The 3,816-nt window shown below is 58.0% G+C and overlaps 2 non-coding genes across 2 annotated transcripts; both read left to right on the top strand.

Annotated features, from left to right (window-relative positions):
* The first annotated feature begins 1,241 nt into the window (after nt 1-1,241).
* Nucleotides 1,242-1,323, top strand: LOC112617786. The gene has a single exon (XR_003117966.1). It is a non-coding gene; the product is annotated as a small nucleolar RNA SNORD115 (small nucleolar RNA).
* A 1,776-nt stretch (nt 1,324-3,099) lies between these two features.
* LOC112617787 lies at nt 3,100-3,180 on the top strand. Its single transcript, XR_003117967.1, has one exon. It is a non-coding gene; the product is annotated as a small nucleolar RNA SNORD115 (small nucleolar RNA).
* Nucleotides 3,181-3,816: the final 636 nt, after the last annotated feature.

The raw sequence follows: 3,816 nt of genomic DNA on the forward strand, positions 1-3,816 counted from the left end.
GGGTCAGTTCTCAAGGACTGCCTGAACACGAGGGGGTCCAGAGGGGCTCTGGGTGCCACGGGGGTCGCATGGGAGCTCTCAGTCCCCGGAGTGTGGTGTGTGAATGGACCGTTAGGGTTGGGTCTTGGGCATAAAAGGGTCGTGCCCCACCCATTTCCTGGAATGTGACCGTCCCTATTGAGCCATGGGCCATCCCAGTGTGTCTCCTGGAGCCTGGTGGGAGGCGGCGTTGTTTTCCTGGGGTTGGGTCAAGGCGGAGCTCTGGCCCGTATGTAGTTGTGCTGCAGGTCAGCCCTGGGACTTGTGGGCTTTGGGTTAAGGGGCAGCCCACATCCTGCTGGGGATCACCCTATCTCTGACATCAAGTGTCAGGAAGGGTGGCCCCCTGAGATGGGAAAGTCAGCTGTCGAGGGACCTGTTCCGGGATTTTGTTGCTCAGGCTGCTTGGAATCCATTGTGTCACCTCCAGGGTGGTGGAATTTTGGGCCCAAGCAATGGAGAGGGCACCACATGACTCCCGATTGTTCAAGTGTGGCTGACTCTGTGTGTGGGAGACATGCAGAGTACGGATGGTGACCCACCAAAGAAAGCATGTGGCTCAGGCTATGATTTCCAGTGCTTCATTGGAAAGGGTGCCTGTACGCACGCCCCCCATGCCCACAGGTAGACTATATGACTGCCAGGTCTGCAGTGGTGCATGGCATCTGGGCCAGCCTTCTTGGTTGGCCATGACCTGGCTAATGGCCCTGGCCCGTGCCGAGTGATCCCAGGGATGCCCTGGGGTCATGCAGCAGAGCCCTCTTGGACAGTGGAGGTGCTCTCAAAGCCTGCAGTATGGCACAGCCTGGGCGTTTAGCCTGAGCCCAGTGACCTACCTGCCCTGTCCTTCCAGGGTTCGGTGGCACACAGGGCCAAGAGTGTCTGTGTCAGTGACAAGCACGTGGATCTCATCACATGCATCCATGGAGGATGAGCAAGTATGAGCTGGCATGACCTACCTCCTTCCCCTCATGGAGGTCATTTTGGACACATGTCCTCCAGCTCTCTCCCAGATGGTGAAACTGGAGGAAAACTTGCATTGGGCCTCCTGTTCCTGGGCAGGTGTCCATCAGTCTGTTGCCCAGCCCCATGATGTGCTGAAGCTCAGGTCCTTCCTGGTGCCCCGGTCTCCCGCACTGAGCTGTGGTGAGCACATCCGGGTTCTGCTGGAATCATGTGTGAGGTGATTGGTCCTCTGGGTTGGGTCGATGATGAGAACCTTACATTGTCCTGAAGAGAGGTGATGACTTAAAAATCATGCTCAATAGGATTACGCTGAGGCCCAACCTAGTTGAGAATTTTGGAAGAGGATGCTGGGATCCCAAGATCCCCGGCAGGGCCACTATATTTTGGGATGTAGAACTTGAGGCCCTGAAGGTCATCTCAGGGGTGCCCAGCCCTGTCTCTGTGCCCCTCTGGGAGGCAGCCCAGGCTCCCTGTGTGGGCTTGGTGTCTGGACTCAGGTTGCCCGGGGATGGGGCATTATTGTCGGCTCCTTCCTGATCACGTGTTCTCCCCCTTGTCTTTCAGTGAGCTCTTCTGCCCAGATGGGGCCCATGGCCTTAAGTGGCATAGGTATGTATATCCTGTTGGAGTCGTGGGCCATGAATGAGGAAGCCTGGGGCCATTGAGGGTTAGCCTTCAGGCCACTAGGGTTTTCTCCGGGTGCCACTGGGGAGGGAACATTTCTCCAGTAGGGTCACTTTCTTAGAAATCTGACCCTAGGAGCACACATTTCCTGAAGCCCTGCGGGGTGATGGTGGTCCAGGCAGAAAGGGTTCCTTCAGCCCAACATAGAGCAGCTCCCAGCTGAAACTCAGTGGGCTGGTCAGGGCTGGAGGACTGCCCAGGCCACATGAGGGGGGCAACGGGCTCTAGGGCAGTCTGGGAGTTACACTGGAGTTCTCCCTGCCTGGACAGTAGTGGGTGATTGGGCCCACGCAAACAGGCCCTGGAGATTCAGGACTGCCCCCATCCATGACCCTGAATGGGACCGACCCTGTTGAGTAATGGGCCATCTTAGTAGTACCTCCTTGAGCCTGGTAGGGGGAGGCACTGTTTCAATGCAGTTGGATCAAGGCTGAGCTCTGGCTGGTGCCTGGTGGTGCTGCAGGCAGCCCTGGAGGTTGTGGTCTTTGGGCCAAGGGGGCAGCTCACATCCCGCTGGGGTCACCCCTTCCTTGAGATTCAATAGCGTGAAGGGTGTCCTCCTGAGGTGGGAAGTCCTGCTGTCCAGGGACCTGTTCTGGGAATTTGCCCCACAGGCTACTTCTGAGCCATGGGGTCACCTCCAGGGTGGAAGGGTCTTGATCCCAAGGAAAGGAGAGGACACCACGTGGTTTCTGATTGGCCCAGTGTGACCTGGCTCTGTGTGTGGGAGGTGTAGGGCAAGATGAAGACCCACCAGAGAAAGCACGTGACCCTGGAGGCCTCCAGGCTTTGATTTCTGGTGTGTGCTTGGAGAGGGCACCAGGGTGGGCACCCACCATGCAGGCTCTGTGACTGCCAGGTCTGCATTGGCTCCTGGTGTCAGGGTCAGACTCCTTGGTTGGCTATGAGCAGGTTGGTTGCTCTGACCCATGCCCCATGGTCCCAGTGCGGCCCTGGGGTTGTTCGGGGGAGCCGGCCCGAGCAGTGGAGTTGCTCTTGGGGCCTGCAGTAGGGCACTGCCCAGGGGTCTTGCCCCAGCACAGTGACCCATATTCCCTGTCTTTCCAGGGTTTGGTGGCCAGGAGGGTCAACGGTGCCCCGTGTCCATGATGGGTCAGTGTTCTGCGTGGATTCCATCACATGCACATCCCCTACCCACCTTCCCCACACTGATACGTGAGGCCCTGGTTGGACACATGTCCTTCTGCTGTCACCCCAGATGGTGAGCCTGGAAGAAGAGTTGTGTTGGGCCCCCACAGGCCCCAGGCCAGTGTCCTTCAGCCTGGTGCTCATCCCTCCAGTGCATTGAAGCTCAGATCCTCCCTGGCACGCTGGTCTCCTGCACTGAGCTGTGGTGAGCACATCCAGGTTCTGCTGGATGCATGCGTGGGGAGGGGCTTGCCCTTGGTTGGGTCAATGATGAGAACCTTATATTGTCTGAAGAGAGGTGATGACTTAAAAATCATGCTCAATAGGATTACGCTGAGGCCCAACCTAGGTGAGAATGTTGGAAGAGGACACTGGGATCCCGAGATCTCCAACAGGGCCACTGTATTTTTGGCTGGAGACCTGGAGGCCCTGAAGGGCATCTGGAAGGAGGCCCAACCCTGTCTCTGTGCTCTTCCTTGAGGCAACCCAGGCTACCTCTGCAGGCTTGGTGTTGGTGCTGCAGTTCCCTGGGGCCAGGGAACATTGGTGGCTCCTTCCTGATCCCCCATTCCTCCCTTGTGTCTTTCAGTGAGCTTTTCCTCCCAGGCGGGCCCCCTGGCATTGACTGGCATAGGTGAGTGAATCCTGCGGGGGTCATGGGCCATTAGCCAGGCTGTGTGGGGTAGCCGAGGTTCAGCCTTTGAGCCACAAGGGTTTTCTGAGGCAGCCGACCTGAATTCCCACCTGGAGAGATGGGTTCTCCAGGAGGGTGGCTTTTTTGGGAATTAGACCCAAGGAGGATACCTGAAGCCCTGCGGGGGTGACAGGTCCAGGCAGGAAAAGGTTCTGTCAGCCCCAGGCAAGGTAGCTTCTAGCTGAGACTCGGTGCTCGGGTCAGTTCTCAAGGACTGCCTGAACACGAGGGGGTCCAGAGGGGCTCTGGGTGCCACGGGGGTCGCATGGGAGCTCTCAGTCCCC

The sequence above is a fragment of the Theropithecus gelada genome, unplaced genomic scaffold (genome assembly GCF_003255815.1).
Source record: "Theropithecus gelada isolate Dixy unplaced genomic scaffold, Tgel_1.0 HiC_scaffold_4279, whole genome shotgun sequence".
Lineage (NCBI taxonomy): Eukaryota > Metazoa > Chordata > Mammalia > Primates > Cercopithecidae > Theropithecus > Theropithecus gelada.